The sequence below is a fragment of the Sinohyriopsis cumingii genome, chromosome 13 (genome assembly GCF_028554795.1).
Source record: "Sinohyriopsis cumingii isolate HCF-2022 chromosome 13, ASM2855479v2, whole genome shotgun sequence".
Taxonomy (NCBI): domain Eukaryota; kingdom Metazoa; phylum Mollusca; class Bivalvia; order Unionida; family Unionidae; genus Sinohyriopsis; species Sinohyriopsis cumingii.
The window spans coordinates 57302511-57328240 of record NC_142973.1 but is presented as its reverse complement, the minus strand read 5'-3'; positions in this window follow the sequence as shown (position 1 = coordinate 57328240).

The following is a 25730-nucleotide window of genomic DNA, read 5'->3' as shown; positions in this document are numbered from 1 at the left end:
AAATAGATGAGCGTAAAGAAATAGTAGCAAAATTAGACAAACTGTAATTATACAGCATAGCATAATATTCTAAAGGGAGAAGCCAGGCTACAAGACCCTCACACATTTTAATATTAAGTGCCGCTACTATGAGAAAATTGGAATGCGTTTAACGTGAAGTGGCTGGCCGCCAAACTGAGCAGAAACAAAATATGCTTATTCTGAATCAAAAGAGCCATTTCGCCGTTTGCCATATAATGAAAGACTACGTAGTCTGGCAAAATATTATAAAGAGAAATAGATTTAAAAAATGAGTTTAATTTTACTACAAATAAATCCACGATAATTTTTTTTTTAATTTTAAGATAAGAACGTGTCCCGCTATCATCTCTTCCGACAGACTTGCCAAGATAGCTTTTTGACAAGAGGTATATATACAAATCTATATGCATCACTGAGCGAGGATACATATGAAAATACCCAACTTTTTTTATCTTGGGCAAGACGTTTACTATGCCTTGCATACTATGGAAAATTAAGATCACGGTCATATCTCTCAAACCTGCAAGCGAAGCAAGTCTTATAAGAAGAACCACTTTAAATGTATCAACTCTAACTGATATGGCTGCATAGACAGTCAAAGATAATAGCAAGGCTCAGTATAATTTAAATTGCTGTACATTTTATCTTCTACCCTTTCCAAGGACCACTCATAGGGCGAAGACAAATATTCCAAGTGCTTACAATAAGGGAAACCAATACACAGTACAATGATGGTTAGATTTCCATGCTTACGGAGGAAGTAAGGATGTGGATAGACAACATATTAAAGAGTGTGGTTAACATGTCATTCAGTGTCCCTCAATCTGCGTGTTTAAAGTTCCTCAGAATCATCCAGTCTGTATGCTCCTTCGTATTGCACCGACTAAACTATAGTCTAGACGGAGGTTGGGATTCAATAATTATATTGCACTCATCCACATCCACGCATGATTCCTCGCCGGTGTTACAAAAGAATGGCGTTGCATATTTCTTGCTATTTAGACGAAACGACCGATCTTACTGTTTCAACTCATCTTAACAAATGCTTGATGAGTCAAAAACGGCTACCGTAATCCATCCCACGAGTTACGGTTCAGCAGACGTGAATCTATAGCAAAGAGATTGACACGCGCTTGAAATCACCCAACCGTACATACTGTGACGTCACGCTGTTTCACCTGCCGATGGCAAGGGACTGTACTCTTGGATACCAGTCATGCAGTTTTATTGCTTTACCTCAAAGCAGCCACCTGTGAATCGTTATTATTGTTACCATTTTAAGCATATTCGTGCATATGGTCAGATCTGAATTGAAGCAAATTTGAAAACAATACTTTTTGATGACAATACGTTGCAGAGACACGACCATGCATGTATACAACGTTATCAATCTTTACGATCATCATCTTCATGCAAGATCGCAAAATTGTTAGCAGTGGTTTTTTATGACACTGAAAGAATAATGTTTTCAATATTAAAAGGAATACCAAAAAAGCAATAATATACAAAATAAAGTACTAGTAAGATATTGAACCATTTCACATCTGCCATATGGACATTTATTTTTATCCTTCTGTTTTTGATCCACGAGCTTTTAGCGCGGGGGATATTATGTATGATATGGTCCGTTGATACATAAAGTCAGAGAACTTCTCATACACGGTTTAGTTTGAAACTTGAAACCTGTATCAGCAGAGAGTACGAGTAGATCTGTAAGCACATTTGAACTTTTTTTACTCATTTATGGGCAACAGGTCGCAGAGAATGCAAAATAGTCAACTATAATTGTCTGTAAGTTGTGCCACATGCCTTGGTTTCACAGACAGGTGACAAACGTATGTAGATAACATGTCCCAATGGTGTATTTCTCTACCCTCCGGACAAAGACTCGTGATCATACCAGGAAGTTACTGAGAACTCCAATATACACAGTTTCAAGGGATGGAGAGAATGACAACGTTTGCCATGGGAATATTTCTCTACACTGTTAGCCTCGTGTTTTCACCTTGAAAACTATTACGATGTTTACCCAATAGGTATATATATATATATATATATATATATATATATATATATATATATATATATATATATATATATATATATATATATATATATATATATATATATATATATATATATATTTTCTTTAATGCCCCATTTCGTATATATTTTTTTTTCTTTCTCTTCGAGATTATCTTGTTACAAAATAAGGTTCTCTATTAAGTTAATTATTATTTTTAATCAAATGTGAAATGAAATAAATACAAATACTGATGGCCCAGGTATTCAGTATGAACTGTCTCCCGAATGTAGAAAATGTAAATACATAAATATCCAACAACACTCACCTCACACACCCATAGTATATGTATGTACAAATGGACATAACAATACAGTCAACAGTCAAGAAAATAAAATATTTAAAATAACAAATATGTGGTTTGAAACTTCAAGAAAGCAGTCCAGTTTAAATTAGAAAAAAAGATACTGTCGTTTATTTTATTAAACAAATCAAAAAATACAAAAAGAATTATTCCGATAATGGACATATTTGAACTATATCAAAACAATGGCAACTGGAAGAATCTGTTTGATTTTTTCCAGCACGGCAATAAACATACAAGAACACTGTAAAATCACACAACATCTATCAAACGCATGTGACATAAATTCATTATTAAATTAAACAGTAGAAATTTTAAACACTCTATAAAGTAATTTTGCACTAGATTTAAAAAGCAATGTGTGTAGATAAGAGAATATTTCTATATTAAAATAAACAAACTATTAGCCAATATATACTTCTAGGCAATGGTTAGTTTTAAAGAAAATCTTCTACATTTTTGTTACAGGTCCTACGAATGAAGCCATTAACAACTTTCAGTCAATTACAAGTTATCGGTGTCCATATATGAATTCTGACCAATCATCTGTCGTGATGTTGGCCACGTGTCTAATCACTCCTGTATTGTTAATTTGTATTTTTAGTCCCCGCTGACGGGAACTTGACATATATGAAGTTTCCAGTGTACAACTTGTATAAATTCATACTGCCATTGGATTACTTACATTTGTATGCTAATGAGAAAGGAAACCGTATGTGATGACAGAAATTTAATTCATCGTAGTCATGAATATCGTACATACATACATACATACATACATACATACATACATATATGCAAAACTGCTACAACGAAAAGATGAACGAACGAAATTTAGAAAGAAGCAACGAACTGAGTGAATGATTGATTGAAAGTGAAGATAGACACTTTTTACAATGTTTCACATATTTTTAGTTGTTAACATAAATGGTTTTTAGAATGTGTTTTTTCCCCGGTATTTTTCTTCATTTTTAGGTTTTGTGTGTGTGTGTGTGTGTGATTATGATTTTTTAACGTAGCTTTAACAATTTTTCAGTCTTATCGATACGATGTTTGCAGTATTGCAGTTCATAGTGATGTCTAGCATTGGGTCATCATGCCGCAGACATGTAGCATGATGTCCCACCCAGTCACATTACCCTGACACCGGGCCGACCAGTCCTAACACTAACCTCTTAATGCTGAGCGCCAAGCGAGGCAGCTGTTAGTACTATTTTTATAAGTCTTTGGTATGACTCGACCGAACCCACAACTTCCCGCTTCCGCGGCGGACGCTCTAACCACTAAGTAACCGGAGCGGTCATTTTTATATTTCCATCTTTAATATATATTTACATATACATGTACATGCACATAGATAAACAGTAAACTTAGACATGAAACATGAATTTAAATATATTTTATTTCCTTGTTTATCCCCACTTAGTGTTGTAGCTTGGAAATGACTCATTACTTGTCAAGTCAATATAAAAGCTTCCTTTAAAATCACTTATGTATTATCTATATTGAGTACATAATTGTTTTGCAAATTTGTAATGCAAATTGACAGAAGTAACTAATGAAATAAATGCTTAAATTTTTAAAAATAAAATTAACATTCGCAGAATTTTAATTAATATGAAAGAGAGATGTTATCCATACTTGCCGCGAATAAACAGATGCCAAAAACAAGCCTTAACCTGATATTACGAGTCTCGGAGGGGAAATTTAATTTCAATTACAAACACATCAAAATAGTGGTTTGTCTGAGACATGTGGAATTATTTGCTCTGCTTTAAGCGCCACTAATGGAACTAGGATCATCTGGGTTTGCACCTCATTTAGGAAATTATGAGAAAATATGTCTTCGGGAGTGAGAACCCTGTCACATGGCTGACGAAATATTGGCCAAATTAACCGCGGATTTCATGCCCCTCTCTGTGCCACTGAACCTCTCCTTTAACTCAAAATCTGGTCATGATAGTTCATACATTTATTCTTTATTATTGGCTCAAAAATGATAGAAAACAATAACAATAATATAGTATACCAGACATATAAATCACGACCAGATTTAACTAAAGCTGCGTAATCTCAGTTTATGACGAATGATAACATATTGCATCAAAACCTAGTGGGGGATTTTTCTATAAATTTTTATTTTTACGTCTTATGATAAACAAAATTATAAAAAATCTGACTGACACGATCTTTATTTTGTTAAATGTTCCTGTTAGTTATATTTTGTTTCAAATGTAAGCTCATGGCGAGATCGGTGATAATTCTATCTCTTAAGCAACAGCTTGATTACAAGGAAGGGAAAGCTGTGAGTCTGGTAATTTCCAAAGAGCTTTACCAAGTTTTATCTGCTGGTCCATATAAACCCGTGATAGCTTTCGTTTTACTTACGACACGAAGGTTCATATAAACCCGTGATAGCTGTCGTTTTATTTTCGGCACGGAGGTTCATATAAACTTATGACTGGTTTTTTTTTTTATCTTCTATTGTTTTCTTTTAAAAGATTGTGCTCGGTTTTTAAGTAGTTTTAACTGCGTTATTTACAATACCAGACTGGTATATTTATAAGCGCATATCCTGTTGATTCCAAAGTAGACCCGGGTGATTTGTTCATCTTTATTTTAACGCCCCCGTTCCACGTACAATGAAGCGGGATGCATATAAGGTTCTCTCTGATCGCTCGTACCGTCCTTCCAATAGTGGCGCAATTGATGTGCAGAATGTAAGTTTAATCAGTTGTAATCCTTTCGGTAATATCAAGAATTTATTGGCAAGGAGAGGGTCTGTAATATTACGCCTTGGGGAAACCAAAGTCATACATGCGTTATAAGATCATCGCAGTCGAAAACAGATGTCAAGAGTAGATGATATAATGGTCTTTTTCATTCATTTACAAGAATTAATTTGCGCTTAACCTCTGAAGAATTAACTTCGATGTGGACGCGAAAAGAATAGGTAATGGAATGATAAAAGAAATGAATTGTTTTAAAAGAAATTAAATCGTAAGAAATGGCACTTATTTCAAATTGATTTAATCTATCTATCATTATTTTAACGATAAGGAGGGTAGGATAATTTTTATAAAATTGATAACTTTTCTAAGTAGCAGTTTGACTGTGACCCATACCTTTCTTCGCTGAAGACACATATGTTTCACTTCCTGATTAGCTCTTCCATATACACGTATGTATGTATGTATGTATGTATGTATGTATGTATGTATGTATGTATGTATGTTATCAAGAGCAACTTCGATTACATCTGTTTCCCTATTTCAAGCTCTCTTCTCTCTCTCTCTGTCTCTCTGAAAACTGCATTATGTATGTCTGTCTCTATGTGTGTGTGTGTGTGTGTTTGTGTTTGGATGGTGGGTCTGTCTTGTGGAAATTAGGTTTGTTCAAAGCATTAAAAATATAAAATCCATGAATTTTTAATATCAACGTGTTCATAGGTTTACTGGAGGGTGCTTAAATAGTACATTGAGTCCAATAGTTTAATATAGATGTTAAACTGATTCTGGTTATAGTTGTAATAACAAGCAAAATAAATACCTTTTGTCCACCCCAGAATTTCAATGGGATATTAAATACACTTTTCAAATACAGGAACAGTTACCATGAAAGCGGTAGGTGGGGGAATATAGTTTGGTAGATATGACTATATTGTGTGGATTATTGTCAAAATTATTTAATATAAATTAGATCCCTTTTACAAGGTTTACCGTTGATAGAGTCATCGTGGTCACCAGCTGGATATTTACTTGCTGTGTTTTGAAACACTTCGGGTTTTATCACCTATTCCTCTAGAAACAGACTTAATGACCTGCATGATTTTGTGACCCACCATTTTCATTCAGTGAACATTTTGGAACCATTAATTTCTATTTGAATTGGCTTAAATCTACCTTACTTTAGTCTTAAATTATATGTCCTCTGACCGTTAAGCAACAATTGTGTGACTTTCTGTCACTGAAATCTCATTTTTAAAGTAATACATGCACATATAGACGGTCAAACGGACTTTACTCATTGAATGCATAATGTGTCATGGTTGATAATATATTTCAATCTTTACTTGAAGAAGAAAGAGAAATAGTTATAGCAAAATATATAACTCTTGATTAGACACATTCATTTTTAAATGTTTTTCTTGATCTTTTAAAATGAGTTCAAAATACTTAAATATTGTCTGAAACACGCCATTACCGATGTTGGTAGGCATGGACTTCCAATAAAATTTACTACTCACTAATGTAATCTCTGACGAGCAGAACTATGCGCACTGTTTAGTTATAAATCTATTACAATGCAAATGTCTGTCAAGTAATTTAAGTGTGGATATAGGACTCATGGTGCTAATAATATGGACAAATGGGAACCAGTCAAGAAATGGGTGAAATTAAGGATGATATAGACAAATAGAAAGCAAACTATATATAGGTGAAAATAAAGAACTCGAGATAATAATAATATGGACAAATCGGAACCAGTCAAGAAATGGGTGAAATTAAGGATTCATGGAACATATGATATAGACAAATAGACAGCAAAACTATATAAGGGTGAAAAAACAGGACTCTCGGTAATAATAATATGGACAAATGGGAACCAGTCAAGAAGTGGGTGAAATTAAGGATGACATAGACAAATAGAAAGCAAAATGTATATGGGTGAAAATAAAGAACTCTCGATAATAATAATATGGACAAATGGGAACCAGTCAAGAAATGGGTGAAATTAAGGATTCACAGAACATATGATATAGACAAATAGACAGCAAAACTATATATGGGTGAAGAAAAGGACTCTCGGTAATAATAATATAGACAAATGGGAACCAGTCTAGAAATGAGTGACCATAAAATAGACTATATGTGGGTTTGGAGGACCGTGACTAGCTGATAATGAAAAATAATATGCTAAAATAAATCATTCGACGGCTTGTCCTATTTGTAACTAAAAAATATGAGACAAAATTAAATTGATAGAATTTCGGTTCTTTTAAACGCTTGACTTTGGAACACCCATTAATGAAATTAGCACATGATTCTTGGGGTGCGGGACTTTTTGAAAATTCGTGTAGATTGAATAAATACAAAATGCCTCTATTCATTTTCTCTGTACACAACCTTGCATTAAGAACATGTTTATAATGAAAAATATAGGCTTATACATGAACATTCAGACATTTATAGTATTTCAGTTTTTAATATCATGGTGTTTCTATGGGTCATCTATGGGAGTTGAAGTAACACCATTAGTCCTCTTAGGGACCCGGCCAAGCTAGGTGGTCCAGAATGCAGTGATATGTTGCTGTTTGTCGGGGCGTGGTTAGGTGGCGCTGTTTGAAATTTCTCTACGGTCTCCTACTGCTGTAATCAGGCCATGGAGTTGAAGGCCGATTCCCCACTATAAAAAGTGATGGGTTATCCCTTTCCTTCAATTTTCATTTGGCCGTCGTCGAGAAAATTAGCTCCGTTATCGTCACATTGCAAACTCCCCGACACAGTGATGGATAGAGGAACTTTAACACTAAATTTGACAGTTCTCAATGTTAATTTGTTATAGAAGGAGACTAATTAGCCGCTTAGTCAGTACACCACGATTGACCAATATGTGCTTTCTTTTTACAACCTATTTGATACGGTATAGTAACTAAGTTCCACGCACGCAAACAATCATAACTTGTATGTAGCAAATGGTACCTATACCGTACTAGCTCACAGCTGTTTTTCTAACATTGTCTTTTACTATTTGTCTTTTACTATGTTGTGCAATTTTCCTAGCCGCCCTTTCACGTTCAGTCATCACAGGTGCTGAAAAGTTGACTCACACCGGTTCCTGATTTATTGATGTCCCAATTACATAGTTGCAAAAGGGCGAGGAAAATGCACGGATAAAACGACGCTAATGTCAATACAATGTTATTACCATAGATTCTAATAAGCACGTAGCATTGTCGAGTATCATGTTTTGTACTGTTTTAGTTCACCCATAAAAGATACGCTTGATCGCAACCTTTATATTTCATGGATTATCTCGATACTTACTAAAATCTACCAAACCTTTCGGTCATTTTCAACCAACTAATGACTTGTCTCATAAACCGTCATTCCAAAGGCTAGTACTGCTTTCACAAATAAAGAGCTTACAAATATGGCGACATTGAATGCATCAAAATAATCGTCGATTACGGAAATAAGTGAGAAATTAGTCCTTACAAGATTTCTGAAAGCAAAACTTGATAAATGTCAAACTTTCTACAATTGTACAATTACTAAAACAAGCAGTTTGTTTTAAGCAACATTCAAGTGTAGAATCAATAATATAAAGAAAACGGCAAAAGTTAAACGTAACCGTGATAAAAGAAAATAAATACTGTCAGGGGTGAAGTGATGTGGAAACGCGTGGGAACGGCGTTACCTTATGTTTGTTACACGTTCCCTTGCTTTTTTGCGCTCGTCATTATTCCAGATTGCTTTATCAAATGCAGTCATTGCTGCCCTCATATCTTGTATTGATGTGACGGTGTAGTTAATGCCAGTGTTGAACCACATGTAATATACTGAATTTGTTTTAATACCTAAGAATACGTTTGTTACCAACATTGTTTTCTCCACATAGAAGCAATCATTAAAATATACATGAGATGGAAATAATAAGCTGTTCATTGCAGATCAGAATTAACAAAACACGGGTCATCATTCCCAAGTGAGCATTCACAAAAGCAGAGAGAGAGACAGACAGACAGACAGAGGCAGAGACAGAAAAGACGGAGAACGAGAGAGTACATCTTGCAACTATATCAAACTGGTAATTAATACAAATTACCCGAAGGCTTCTTAGCGTTTTCCACAAAATGTTCTTATTAATTAAAATAAATACTTACATGGAAAGTTTCGGGGGTAGGTACTTTTACAGAGCATTTTTTTAAAAAAGTTATAAGTATATTATGAAATATAGCTTTGAGTTGAAATAACGCTTTTAAATCAGCGGAAAGACGAAAGATTTTAAGTAACTCTTGCAAACCTCCTCCTGCACCCGAAATGGTATCTTGAATTAGATCACGCACTGTGTAAAATGGCTTAACGCCTCAGAAGTGCTGAACCGTTTTTAGTCAACACACATCATCACAGGCGACACTGCTCTTCCCAGACCCGACCCAGCCCCCAAGCCCCCTCCGGATAATGATGATTATTTGATTAGATTTGTATATCACGGATTCAAAATGTTTACAGTGAGACCACCACTCATAAGAAACCATTCCAAAGGTATTTGCAAGATCAGAAATCGTAGTATGCTTATTTTAGTGCAAAAGAAAATTGATAATGTACTAGTAGCTGGTATCGTCAAACATGAACTTGGTTGGTGGATGGAAATACTGTATTTGTTCTCTGTTTGGCTTTCTTTGCCAAACCTTTCGTTATGTTATATTTATTTATTTATTTATTTATTTTGTAAGAACAGAAAATATCTAATGGAAGCGAAAATAAAACGGCAACATGGCGCATATCAAACGTTTTATGCTCGTCATATAATAAAGAAGCAATTATTTCAGACAAGAACTGCACACCTCCCCTTCTCTTTTAGTGTCTTGTCACCACAATCCACCGCACTGACCAAAGACAGATTTGCGAAAAAGATGACTCACTGATATAATAGATTTAAAATTAGAATAAGAGGGTGCGCACCTATAACAAAGGTCACTGAAAAATGTTTGAATTGAATTATTCGATATTAAAAGTCTTGTTGAGATGCGCTCCCTTCAACAATAGTAATTGAATAATGTTTGAATGAATTATCGATATTAAAAATCATGCTCAAGTATTCATTCTTCATTCCCTTCTTTTGTAACATTGACGTTATGAAAACATTACATGGTCAGTGATAATCGGCCTAAATTTGGCCACCTGTCTTGGTGGACATAAGGGTTTGGATCAGTGTTGATTTTGCATGCGATGAATCTATTACGGGAACGTCATTAAGCGAACGAGTCCCATCTATTATGCGGAGAGAGAAAAAAATCTTTTATTCCAAGAACAAAACTGCTTTGATAGCCCATATAATATATTGTCTGGTTTCAAAATACATGGACATTTGGGTGAAGTCTTATACTTTAAACCCTCCTGCTCATCACCAGCAGACATCCACGCCACCTGGGAGGACGTGATAAAAACAGAAATTCAGAGAACTGTCCTCAAGAACATGACAGTCCAAGGTGTTAATCGACCGGATCACGCCCCCTTCATCGCCATCAGTTGTTCGTTACACCTAAACAGTTTTGTCAGAGGGCTCTCTTTCAGATGCCAGGCACAGGTGCTGTGGTCTTAATGATATTTTCTCATCAAGACTGATACAGCAGTGATAGCATTAAAATAAGGCATTCATCTTTATCAGTTAAAACCAGTCATCCTCTCGGTGGAGAATATTGAACCTCGGTATCTTCTTCTTTACAAACGATTTCCTTCGCTTGTATTCAGAATATTTTGGCCAGCTGATTACATAATATCGGGATCGATTCCTTTTTTTTTAATCAGTTGTAGACTTTATTAAAGTTTACAAGTTTAATGATGTTTGAGATTTTCCCGCCAACATGTTGCAAGATACCTACATCAGTGAAGTATACTGTATCTATAAGGAAAGGAGATATAACAATATACCAGGGATTTGACCTAAATTATAAAATCGAGATATTCAAATAACTTTGACTGCAGAATGGTTTAAGGCAATGGCACTTCCGCGTCTCACCTCCGTCCGCGCGAGTTCGAGTCTAGATTGGACCAATGTTGGTACAAAGAACGCATGCCAATAATCTCCCGTGGGTCGGTGGTTCTTCCCGGGCTCGTCTCTGTTTCTTTCTTCAACAAATTATACTTGCTGCCATTTATAACCTATAATGCGCTTAAAAATGACGTTGAAACCCACATATACAAAAGAGCATTAAACCACACAAAAACACAAAACAAACTTTGACTACGTATTGTTCAAGTCAATTATTATAGTCTACTTCTGTCAGCATCGTTAAAAGCTAATGAAAGACTATGGTGTTCCAAATATCATCAACGTGGTCGATGTTACTGTTGTCTTTTTCCTTGTTTTGAAAAATATCTATTCTTTCTCTCCTCATTAAATTCTTTCCAAATAATAAGAACTTGTTTAATAGGTGTTTTGTTTTGTTCACAATACGTTAGCACCGAAGTTTACACATTTAAACATAACTGTTACACATTACTTAAGTACTGAAATCTGTACATTTAAACACGACTCATACATATTAATTCACACTGAAGTATACATATTTAAACACGACTCATACACATTACTTCAGCACTGAAGTCTACACGTTTAAACACGACTCATACACATTACTTCAGCACTGAAGTCTACACGTTTAAACACGACTCGTACACATTACTTCAGCACTGAAGTCTACACGTTCAAACACGACTCATACACATTACTTCAGCACTGAAGTCTACACATTTTAACACGAATATTACTGCATACGAGATCATTAAAAAGGCACTTATTTACTTTTATTGGATCGAATTTTCATGGAGTATGATTATTTTATACAATTGTACTCAATGCACCAAAATTGAATAGTTAAATTTATGTCAGTGATAACATTAGACACATTTTTTCTTTAGTTTTCTCTCTTTATTTCGCTGCTTGTAGGTGAACTAATCACGATGAAATAAATGTAATCAGAAGACAGCAATTTTAAATAATAAAATTGTAGAGCATAGAAAGTAATTTGAATGTATTTCATTTTTCAATATACAAAATCTAATACAACACTTTATTAAATTATTTTTATCTGCATTTTTTTATACCCTAGAATTACTACTGGGCCTTGTGGGCAACCGTCGCCTAATATTCGGCGATAAGAACAAATATAGCGGCTCCAAGTAGTTTTTAAAAATTGCTTTCTTTAAAATTATGTATGTGGTAATAGTGCCGATACCGTCACATGCAATAAAAACCGTTGAATTCTACTGAGATGGAACGGAATTAATTAAGTTTAAGATAGATGACATATGCTATGCATGGACACATGAACCATTAATTACAACTGTCAATAATTTGCAGTGTCCACCTAGTGTCAACGGACCGATAAATATGGTATCAAGTTCAGCTTGCAAAAATAACAATACACTAATATATCACATTTATCAATGGACATCTTCTCTTCCGCGAACGGCATTGCTTTGTCTGCGCTGTGGTCAATTCCCGACACTATAATTTCCAAAGATAGATAATTTCCCGCAAAGCCTAGAAGTCGCTGGTATTGCAAGTAGTTTAATGACGGCGCAGTTGTGATTTAATGTCCACTTGTGTTTAGGGCATTTGCCGAACATAAATTGACACGGTCAGCCTAATTGGGGAAATAAGGAGAGTATGCTTTCCTACATAATCACGCCAAACCAGCTATTAGTTGGGAAAAGAGGGGGAGCATAATTTACCCCTTGTCTAACTCTTGGAGAAGAAGCATAAAGGAATCTCATTCATTGATTACATGGAGTTGTACAAATTTAAACAAATATCTCTTTCCAGTTGTAACATGTACGCCAAAGCATGTGACCTGATCTTAATCATTTATAATCTCACATCAGCAGGGGTCCGAGCAAGGGTTTAAGAAATAAAGTTCAAACAACGGAACTGAAACAGTCGTAAACGTTACCAACATGAAACTTTAGTTTAGTTACGAAATGAAATTCTGGCGGACATACATCTAAAAAACCGTGCCATTTATTATATTCTTATGTAAATTATTTAGAACCGTTTGAGTAAAAGTTTATTTATTATTAATTTGCTAGCGATGCTCTTAAAAGTTGGTGATAAAGACAGTTACATTTACTGTTTTAACTTTGAATCAGACAAATGTAAAGTAAAAAAAAAACTATGTACTTTCTGTAATACTTCATGTAAATATAAATAAATATAGCAGCATGCTATGTCATCCTAGTATATCATCCTGTAGCTATTGCTGCACTCAAACATATCATACATTAGCAATTGTTGTACTTAAATATGACTGCATGATGTAATCCTAGTATATCATCCTGTAGCTATTGTTGTACTCAGATATATCATCCTGAAGCTATTGTTGTACTCAAATATAACTGCATGCTGTCATCTTGTATATCATCCAGTAGCTAGTGTCGTACTCAAATATAATTGCATGCTGTCATCTTGTATGTCATACAGTAGCTAGTGTTGTACTCAAATATATCTGCATGCTGTCGTCTTGTATATCATCCTGTAACTATTGTTGTACTCAAATATATCATCCTGGAGCTATTGTTGTACTCAGATATATCATCCTGTAGCTATTGTTGTACTCAAATATATCATCCTTGAGCTATTGTTGTACTCAAATATAGCGGCGTGTAATATCATCTTAGCATATCATCCTTGAGCTATTGTTATCCTTGAAGATATCGCCATGCAAGGTCATCCTAGTATGATATCATGTAGCTATTGTTTTATTCAAATGAAGTAATTACTGACGTTTGCATGGTGACTTGCCTTAATATATGTTAGTATCTTATTTCTGCATTCAGTAAAGAAGATCACTATATCAATTTTCTTTAATTGTTTTAAAGTTTGCTTTTCCCGTATAATTGCTATACCTTTGTAGATGAAAAGGACTTGTATATTTTAATAAAAAGCTAGTCTCAAATTTCGTTCTGTAAAGAACAGTTTAATGTCCTATTCCCTGAAACATTTTGACAATACACACATCAAAAATATGGACCTAATGCAAAAATGTTCAGCACAGAGCTTCAATAAATTTTACATCCATTTTAACGGTTTTTCCAGGTCTGTTTGTGTGATCTTTCTTGATATAACAATAGCTGAATCGAATTCACTGATCCCTGCACCCTTTTGCGTTCATGCCTGCATTGATTACCATCAAATGGAGAAGAAATGTTCAGATCTTTTTTTTTCTTTTTCTATAAACAAATGGATTTGAAACTGGACAGTCAGGAGGAGAAAAAAAATAAACAATTGCCGGCTAACCCTTGTTGTGCCTCTTCAGCAGAAGCAGGTGGCTTCGGAAAACGGAACCAGAGATCTTGGGATCATAGATCTGATCGGCATAAGATTACCAAGTTTTGGCTAAGTATTACACCAAAACTACCATGGTCATATAATCTAAAGTAATAAATATCTTTGCGTAAAAATGATCCGGATGAATAGAAAAAACATAACGTGTCACCTCAGCTCCTGACACTGGACGGAATCTTTTGTGTGCTCCATTCAATGAACGGATTTGCCTGCTCTCTGGACTCCAGAATTTCAATGGACGTCACACTGAGGAAATGCATCATATAATTAAATGAGTCAAGGTGGTATAAAATCCAAACGTTTAAGAGCGATTCCGGATATCAGTATCTCTATTTTATAATGTCACAGGGCTCATAACTAGGGGTCAACCGTGAGCGCAATAATATAATGTTCACTTCTCGAATCACATGATCTTACATCTGTTGTGAGAATAAATAACTAGGAAAGTGAATATATATATATATATATATATATATATATATATATATATATATATATATATATATATATATATATATATATATATATATATATATATATATATATATATTCCCCAAGACATGATAATCGATGTAAAGGGAATCTAGAGTATCTCACACTGAAAATAAAAAGTACTTACTTTTCCGTGAAGAAGCAGTATACCCATAATGAATTCTAGCCTATTAGTTATGTTCGGAAATTGCGGTCACTTTGACACGTCAACAGCATGAACAAATTTTGTCGACGTATAAAGTGCACCCTTAACGTTAAGGTCGGAACACTGTTCTTCACGCTTTCTGGACAAACTCAAGGATCCACATAACACAAGAACAACAATTAGATTAATTTGTGAAATTTTTGTCAAATGTTTTCTTTTTGGTCAGATGTTCTCATTCAGTTGTAAAAGGCAAGCGCACCGTATCCAAGCTATTCCAAACTATTCAAAAAGCTATTTTCAGTATTTCGTTTGTCGACGTGTTGAAGAACACATCGACAATATTCATGTTGAAGGACACATACGTTTACGCTTAAAACAGTTTAAATCATAGCCGTATCCAGATTTAAAAACTCGGGGCCCCGAGTGGCCGAGTGGTCTAAAGAGCTCTCCGTTACGGATCACTGCCATCTCACCTCTGTCTGCGTGGGTTCGAGTCTAGCATTCGGCCAATGTGGGTATGTGAGAAATCTTGCCAGTAGCTTCTCGTGGGTCGGTGGTTCTTTCCGGGGTTTTCCGGGTTCTTCCTCCACCATTATTACTGGCCGCCATGTATAGCCTATCGTGCTGAAAAATGGCGTTAAACCCCACAACAACAACAGTTTAAATCACGCATACTTCTTAGCCTCATCATGAGATTGTTCAAAGCATATTACCTGTTGAAAGTTAGCAATGATTCGTTTTCAGATCCACGAAAATTTTCCGTTAATAAATAAAAATTATAATAAAAAGCATACCTTAAGATTCAGATCTAAATTAAGACTGGTTTACATATTTTGCGAAATAACAGCAACCCGTCTTTGAAAATATGCTTATAGAATTTCCTGTCTGTTTATAGCATTCATGTTTCCAATTTTTCAAGAAGGTGAGACTAAAGTAGATCATCCTCCATTGTAAATTATGTATCCTATTTCACCACAGTGACACGTCTTGTTTAAGTTCTTACCTTCTGAATAAAGAAAAAGAACTTCTTCCTGGAGAACCTATTTTGATGGTGATTATGTTGATCTACGGTAAAAGGTGCTGCGGACTGGTCAGTTCCAGATAGTAGATGTCACAACAACTTTACAGCAATTATGGGAAACATGTAGTATTTCTCCTCTAGGAGATGAGGATTCTGACAAAGGTTGTAAGGTTAGTGGTGCAATTATTGTTTTAGATTCAAAGAACGAGAACTTGGACGACTCTCCTGATAGTTGACACCTACATTTTAACTAAGAAATAAAGGAGATGATAGATTTTTGCAAATATAATTTTTTTTTGTAGATATATTTTGGTTAGATACACGAAGGCTTTTCTTATTAGGAACCATTCGTTTATACTTTGGACTGAAATTTTAAGATGGTATGGTCAGGATAAAATACGAGCGATGAGGTGTATTAATGTAACCAATACATGCTGGCAGTCAGACGACATGTTCAAACATTCGTTTTAGATTTTATTTGGAGAGGCCAAGAAACGGAATTTTGACCCTAAGGCATCGGATGTAAATCTGGTTTTTCTGAGTTTAGAATTTCTTTTTTGTTTTGCACCCTTTGGAGAATACAGTTCGTGACTGAGATGTCCTAATGGGTACAGCAATATTATGAAATATGTAGCCACTGCTATGGGAGCAACATGTACTTGTTTAACATTTCACGGTAAAAGACTGAAACATGGGCTGACTGATAATGAGGGACGTATCTGATAATATGATTAAGATTGGTTGCAGGAACACAAAAATGTCTGGGCAGGGAACTGTAACATGCAACGGCATACGACAGATGAAATGAGAAAAAGACTTCCACATTCCAACAGATGAACACGCTTCCATAACGGTAAAAGAAAATATGATATAAACTCTACAATTCATATATGCAAAATATCTACAAATATTATCAGTGACATTTTAACCGAGAAACAATAAGCTAGAGAGAAATTATAAGAAAGAAGACGGATTGAATGGAAAGTCTTTTTTATGTGGTAAATGCAATGACTGCATATTTGACAAAGTATTTGAAGTTGATGAAGAAAATACGAAAATTGCGTATTTACCTGCATGAGATAAAAAGAGGGACATGTTTACTAGACAGTGCAGAACAAGATAAATGTATTAAATAAAGACGATGCAGATGGCACAATATTCATAGACAAGCGACAGTCACTTGACACAATTACATTTATAAGGTGATAGGATTCAACAGGTAGAAATGACCGAAGGAATATATCGAGAAAGTAACGTGCTGACTTCTTGAAAGAGCATTGAGTGAGAATCAAAACAAGCTCATCGAGTATGTGACTCTTAATGAAATAATAGATTGGCAACTCGGGGTCCCTCCACGAATGGAAGTCTCTAGGACTGGGTTCAGCGCTGAAGGGCAATCCAGTCATTATAACCGATGAAGATGTTAAATGCTGTACAAAAAGATTCACGTCCCCCACCCCACCCCCGACTGCTTCGGTGGCCTAAGTGGTTAGAGCGTCCGCCTCGGATGCGGGAGGTCGCGGGTTCGAACCCCGGCCGAATCATACCAAAGATTTATAACAATGGTACTAATAGCTGCCTCGCTTGGCGCTCAGCATTAAGAGGTTAGTGTTAGGACTGGTTGGCCTGGTGTCAGGATAATGTGACTGAACGGGGACATCATGCTGCATGTCTGCGACATGATGCCCCAGTGCTAGACATCACTATAAACTGTCACACTGCAGACATCGTAGCAATATGACTGATAAATTGTTAAAGATACGTTAAAAATCCAAATTACACACACACACACACACACACACACACACACACACACACACACCTTTCTCTCCATATTCTCAGTTTTCTAAATTGATCTATGAATACGTTCCCTGTATTTCTATTTCTAAGAAAATCATAAGATAAATATATGTATATATATAAAGTACTCAGAATATGTGATTTAGTGATAATTAGACAAAGGTTACCTGTAAGATAATACATGCAACACATCCACTTCTGTATAGGAAATATTTGTTTAATGTTCTAAAACAATATTTTAAATGTTCTAAAAATAATGTAATTTAAAGTCGGGACAATATTTGAGAGCTGAAATATATGTAATCACGTGATGTCTATTACAAATCTAGCTGCTAAAGTTCGAAATGTTATATTTATTGACAATATAAATTGTGTCTTTGAAAATGTTATTAATTTATTCGGGTGAAATCAAGATGAAACACCTAAATATTTTGTCCATGAAAAACATCAGTAGTATAAGGATATAATTACATATGATATTAATTGTTATTTCATTTGAAAAAAAAAACATAATGAGTAAATTGATTTGCTAAAAATATGCAATGTAATTCACCAGCTATATTATATAAAACTAGTGTTCAATATTAATTTTCCAACGGATTTGGTATAAGAGCTACAAATATAGACATTTTTATTTCAAGCAGTTCAAACCGTTTTTTATGTTGCAAAAATTCCTTATTTAAGAATTCATCTTTTAAAAACTGTCATTCGTTCAAATTTTCATCTATTCATTCATTTCTTTATTAATTTTTCTTTCTCTCATTTTCCTCTATCAGTCTCCTTAATAATGTGATGTAAGGGAGGCAACTCGCAAATACCGACAATTGACGCAATGTCGGCTTCGACCCTGGTAGTCAAAGATTAAGAATTTTTACTTGCACAGTTCGTAGAATATGATTCGTTGTTACATCGTGATCGATTCCGATCAGAGAGAGAGAGAGAGAGAGAGAGAGAGAGAGAGAGAGAAAAGGGGGGCTTGACACCAATAATCTTACAGCTTACAGGAGATAACGTTATAACTATCCCTTTTTTAAAGTCTACATGTGTGAATAGTTTTTACTGAAAACCATGAGTTTTCTTGTACCCTCTGGTCGCCGTTGATAAATAAGAGTATATGGAAGTCGTTGGTTGCTAATTCTGCTTTTCAGAAATTACAGGCATGTGCAATTAAAATTTTTTAAATATAGCTTGGGGATGTTGATAGATTCGAACGTTACCTTCTTAAATGGGTATTTAATACAAACAAACAAAGATAGTGCATTTGCATTCACCAAAAATGCACCAAAAATGTTCTTCATCAACTTAAAATTTGTAATAGTTTTATTAATACTTGGTTCACAACAATTAGCTTTCATTTAATCCATAAATAATAATATAAGTTCATAATTTCATATATCTCTTTAAAAGAATAAAGTTTTATCTCAGAAAATAACTAAAGAATATTAGAAAGTTATTCCTGATTCTCTCTAAGGCACAACGAGTATGAAGGTGATTACTGGCGTATTTCAAAGCTTGTATTTTCTGTTAGTATATGTTGTATATTCTACTCTGCATTATTCGTTTGCATTCTCCGTGTGTAAGATGTGCATTAAAAATGTGCATCTTTGTATCTGCAATAGTTTTTGTGCTACAATTAATATGAATGATTTGCACATTTTTTTCTTCAAATTCCATATACATATTTTTAAAACGACACACGTGAACATTCTATAAAAAAATAACATCGCAAAAGTTAAAATGTAGCACAGTGACAGTCACAGCTAAGATGAAAGCGTAATGGAAGTTAGACTATTGTAATCAACGCCATCTGTTGTCATAATCGGGCATTACTGTTATGACCCATTATGAGAACAGATGGAGCTGTTAGAGTAATAATTGATGAGGCATAACTTTGCTGGGTCCAGTGTATTCTAATCTAAGTATGGATGACACAGCCACGGAGCCCATATACTACCAACAAACACTGGTTAACTTTCCGGAGAGAGAGAGAGAGAGAGAGAGAGAGAGAGAGAGAGAGAGAGAGAGATATGTTAAAAAATACAGGAAGATTTATCAGAGGACTGCGGAGAGCGTTGAACGGAGATTTTTCTGGAAACAGTGATGAACGATGAAGGAGAAGAATGCTCTCCTCGAAATTTTTCACCTCAAGAAGGAATATTCATTTTAGAAAAATGAAAGATACAAAAATACGCTGAAAGAAGGAATAAATTGTCTTATTATTTATCAAATACTAGGTAACTGTCGAGTCACCTTAGGTCGGATCTGAAATTCAGTCCTCCATTATTATTTTAGCTGATTCGCATCCCTGTTTTCATACGGTTGTTAGAGTGTCCTCTTTTGTCACAATGGGACATTTATCGATTACATCTTGTCACATTAGCAGTTAACTTGCAATTTTCTTTCCGCTACATTATAATTTCCAGTATGTGAATCTTTTGCCTGTCTAATACTCAACAGTCTGTTATAAAATAAATTATGCCAGCTGACAAGATAACATTTAGAGTTAGAAAGACACGATTAAAAATGTTAATGTGCGTTATATTAAAAATGCACACACAATCACTCAAATGGAATCTAAAGACAAGAAAGTGCAGTATTGTGATATCATACTTAACAAACTCAGTAATAATTTTTGGCAGATGTAAGGATAGAATTTTGAATGCATCTTCACTAGCTAAGGTTCCGATATGTTAACCCTAGCTACATCTTGGTGGATTGATAAGATAATTTAGTGATTCGTATCTGAAGTGCATTGGATGTGGTGGCAAAATCAAGTTGTTCAAATTTGAACACTGTTCCTATATGATCGAGACAAGGGGAGCATACAACTGGAATGGACCCATAAATAAGCAATTTTCCACTGCCGGTCAGCGTTTGTACAAATGCGTCCTTTACCTCAGATACACCTGTAATGGCTGCTCTTTGGTACGTTGTTAAACTTTCGATCTTAAAATTTCAAAGTATCTTTTTGAAGTCAGTTGCCTCCTCCATTTTCTGCCCATGTACAACGCACCACTGTTACACGCTATTGGTTAGTTGGCATTACATATGTGTAGATAGGGTTAACACATCGGAACCCTGGCTAGCGAAGATGACCCGAATTTGCGTCCTGCACAAAAATAAAATGCAAAATATAATAATGCAGAATAGAATATACAGCACATAATAATAGAAAATATATGGATAGCATTAAAATAAATGCTTCAAATTATGGCGGAAATCCCCTCCATATAAGAGGTGGTGCACAATTTAAAAGCCTCTTTTTTTTATGTATTCCATTATCTCTAACATCGACATTAATGTTAATATTTTCATATATTTCGGGCAGAAGGTAAAGTAAAATTTCAAATTTGAGACCAGGACTAATTTCATCAATTTAAATCTTAAATTAAATATATACCTTTAAACATTCAGTTAATCTGTTTTAAGTCAAACTTTTCAGTCAATCATTTTACTGGCTTAAATATTGAAATTTAAGTCTTGACATTTCAGACAATCATAATCGCTGGCTTATAGACTGAAATTCATGGAAGACTTTCCAGCCAATAACTTCGTTGGCTTATAAACTGAAATTTTAAGTCAGACTTTTCAACCAATCATATCGCTGGATCGTAGGCTCAAATTTAAGTCAAGACTTAAGCTTTATTGGTAAGAATGAGACAAGTACTTTATGTGACATGTACAATTCAAAACTAAAACGAAGAAAAGAAAAAGTAAGCTCCTATTCATCATTTCTCTGAGCCATATTTGGTTTTGTACATGAATAATATCTTTATTTTGACTTGTACATGAGTAATAACCTTATTTTGACTTGGACGTGAATAATAGGTTTATTTTGACTTGTACATAAGTAAAAGCCTTATTTTGACTCGTACATGAATAATGGCTTTATTTTGATTTGTACATGAGTAATAGCCTTATTTTGACTTGTACATGAATAATAGCTTTATTTTGACTTGTACATGAGTAATAGCCTTATTTTGACTTGTACATGAATAATAGCCTTACTTTGACTTGTACATGAGTAATAGCCTTATTTTGACTTGAACAAAGATCTTGTGCAAAAATAATAGCTATCGGTGATCTCCGACCTTTGAAATTCTAGCTACGAAAAGAGAATGCAATTGTATACGAAGTATAACAAAATTGCAAGTCATGTTCGTCAAGGTAAACAACAATACCACAGTTTTAAAGTTTGTCAGTTTCCTATTAAATTTGTTCACTGAAACATCGAGTGATACCTGTCATTCGAGCAATTTTCTTTAATGTTTTAGCAAATATTGCGACTCATTATCACTAAACTTGAAATGCCAAAGGTGCTGTTGATTCAATGACTATTTTAACTTTTATTACCTCCATTCTTTTTTTGACGTGCAAATCAAAATAGATCGTAGCTCTCTTCATTTATTGAAGTGGTAAATTCAACACGGATCAAAGTCATAAAAGACCTACATATAGTATTACATGTACATAAGTTGTCTACGCGGGTGGCAATACTAAAATAACATATTAAGGCACTTCAAGAAGGTAACACTTGCATGTGTGTGTATGCATATATATATTTTTATATATCAAATAATAGTTTTTATATGACAATTATATTGGGCAGCAGGTAAGTCTATTGTATGCAATCTCCTGAATGTCAGAATGTTAGAATACTCAAAACCAGACGGCATTTGCTTTATAAGCTTCAACGGATCGGTAATCCAATGAACAGCCCTCTCTCTCTCTCTCTCTCTCTCTCTCTTTAAATGTGCTAAATTATTATTGATAATCTGTTTTAAGCTAGGAATACCGCTGTTTATTTCAAATATATTTCAAATGTTGTACCCCTAAAACAGGTTTTGGAGAAGAAACACCTTATTGAGCAATAAGTGAAAATTTTATTTGTCACGTTGTTCTTTTTTTTTCTCTCTAAATTATAACATTTTTAAACAAATGATAGCTTTTTAATTCACAGCAGCCCAGTCACATACCCATTCCTAAATTATGGATGGAATAAATTTTGCACAAGTCATGCTCAGATAAATCCAATAAAAATGAATTGTTAAATAGCACGGACGATCTGCCCCAAAAACTATCCTCGTTTTATGGGACCTGGGCATTCAAGACCCAGCAATAACATGTGATGACAATTTTCCGCAAATGAGCCCGTGACACCATCCACATCTTTAAAAACTTGATATGGTGTCGATAGCGCTGTTCCAGTTGAAGACGAATGGTCAGTTATGACCACCTTTGGTTATAAAATTCTGTCTTCATGAAATGGTTTGGTATCATCTGCATCAGGAAAATTTAATTGAAATGATAGCATCTGCATTTAAATGTCTTCAGGTCGACCGGGCTGTGTAATTAAACCCAGGTGCACAAAGGGAAGGCAACATTCCCTTCATCAAGAAGGTATATATACATTCAGTTAATATTAATTACAAGTATTACAAATGTGTTCACAAGGACAGAAACGAAGCAACTACTACTACTATTACCACCACTAAAGCCGCTGCTGCCAAATCAGAAACTTCTATTAACAATACTTCTAAAGTTGCACATACTGGGGGAAATCAGATCTGTCTGAACCTCAACCAACACCAACACTACTACTGATATTGCAATTGTAAGTAGAAGTAGTAGTTATACTTGAAAAGCAGCAACTGCTGAAACTCTCACTGTCCATTCCGTACGAGTATGATCTAGACAAAAACCCTCTTGGCACAAATCTCACCCGTCTTGATGTATTTGGGGATATTCTCTCTCTCTCTCTCTCTCTCTCTCTCTCTCTCTCTCTCTCTCTCATGTGTATGTGCTTTACGTTGCATTTTATGTGTATGTGCTTTACGTTGTATTTTATGTGTATGTGCTTTTCGTTGCATTTTATGAGTTTTGCAATGGCTGTTGTGTTTCACAACTTATCAGATTGATATTTGGACGAAGAACTCCTAATATCACATTAACCAGTTTTTGACATTCAAAGATTTCAGGTCAATAGGGTAAGCTGGTTAATGTTGGTCAAACTATTGTTGTTCTTTACATGAATAGTGTATTTTTGCATTTTTCTTATCATTTCGGGAAGCTTTGTCTTTATTTTTTTTCCGGTGAGTATTTTCATTTCAAAGCCGCTCACTTCTGCTTATATCTCTTTATTTGTTTCCCAGTCATATACATCTAATTGAATTGTTCTTACATCGCTTCTTCATAGTTAATATTTGGTCTTCAGTTATTCTTTGCATGATTTTCAAACGTTCTCCTTCTTTTCGAATGTTGTTGAAATCATGTTCTGAACAATATCTCACGGAAGATATCGCCATCACCACATAATGTAACACACAGACACAGACACATAAACACACACACACACACACACACACACACAAGCACACAGAATGCTGAGCATACATTTTTTTTAATTTTTATTATTTATCTTTATACCATCATCGGTAGCTTTTAAATATTTTATCATAACAGCCCATATATATATATATATATATATATATATATATATATATATATATATATATATATATATATATATATATATATATATATATATATATATATATATAATTAAATCTGTCAATGGTATTAAAAAATTACGGGGAACAGTATACATTTTTGCCTGATACCCTACGTGTTTTGATTAACGATTATTATCTTACTTGGTGTTCCATACACTCGCAATGTATTCTGTATTCAGTCTGTGTGAACACAGTAAAAGACTTTTCAAAGTCATTGAAATCTATATGCACTGTTTAATTGTCAATCTCTCTTAGGGCCCACTCACATAATCAGAAGGTCAGTTATTTTGAAAGGGTCTAAGTTTCTGTCCCCGCCCCAAGATTTATGACAGAGATGGCCACTTGAAGGACGCAGAAGATTTCATTCGCAGAATGCGACTTCAAGCCAACAATGAAATAAGGAACAAAATAGACACAGCGGAAGAAACCTATTCAGAAATACCTAGAACTTGAAGAAAAAGTGACTGGGACCCTAAAAAGAATTCTTTTTGTTAACCTTGAGGGTTTCATTTCATCCATTGAAAGTGAAGTCTTGAACCACTTATCTCGAAAAAAGCAAATACTCAGACCAAAGCAAAGAGACAAAGGAAGCATTAACTGAGACCATAATCAAACAAACTAATAAGGGGTGTTCGGTCGTTGTGATGGACAAGACGGTTTGTCAAGGAAGAACACAGACAGCTTACTGATGTCATATTCTGCCAGGAATGTTAAACCAAGACCCAATACTTGAATATGCTAAGACAGAAGACCACTTCATTAATGAGATATTCCAAGAGGGACGCATAAACTAGAAGACCATGAAATATTATTGCACCGAAAAACCGGGAGCAGGGAGATTCTGTCTGATACACAAAAATACACAAACCAGGAAACCCAGACCGGAATATTTTCTTTGCTATCTCTTACCATGCCGAAAACATGTCGGAATATTTTGACTGTTTTATGAGGCCTCATGCCCATACACTATCCCCCTACCGTCATGACACAAGAGACTACCTCATTAAAGCTGTTGAACCGTTAGCACTCAACACAGTTCTTCTTTCAATAGCATTCCTCAATACCAATATTCTATATGATTGGTGAATATGTCCATTTTAAAAAGCCTGTGAAACAAGACATGTGAAGACGCCATCCACGGAATTCCTAGTCATACTTCAGCGCTAGTTCTTAAACTCATTAAAATTTGAGTTTAATAGAAAGAAACACATCCGGATAAAGTGTGCAGCCATGGCTCCCTCATTAGCAGATACTTCTGGGTCAATTAGAAAGTCAGCTTC